The sequence below is a fragment of the Petaurus breviceps genome, unplaced genomic scaffold (assembly GCF_028583685.1).
Source record: "Petaurus breviceps papuanus isolate PSGF00001 unplaced genomic scaffold, PetGlider_PUasm1.0 98, whole genome shotgun sequence".
NCBI classification, from domain to species: Eukaryota; Metazoa; Chordata; class Mammalia; order Diprotodontia; family Petauridae; genus Petaurus; species Petaurus breviceps.
In genome coordinates, this window is record NW_027187460.1 from 14,856,694 (window position 1) to 14,856,910 (window position 217).

Sequence of the window (217 nt, forward strand, 5' to 3'; positions counted from 1 at the left end):
AAAGAAAGAAAGAAAGAAAGAAAGAAAGAAAGAAAGAAAGAAAGAAAAAGAAAGAAATGAAGAAAGAAAGAAAAAGAAAGAAAGAAAAGGAAGGAAGAAAAGGAAGGGAGGGAGGGAGGAAGGAAGGAAGGAAAGAAGGAAGGGAGGAAGGAAGGAAGGAAGAAGCTTTAGTACAGAGACATCCACAAACTCCAAAGTTGGCCATTTTATTTTTGGA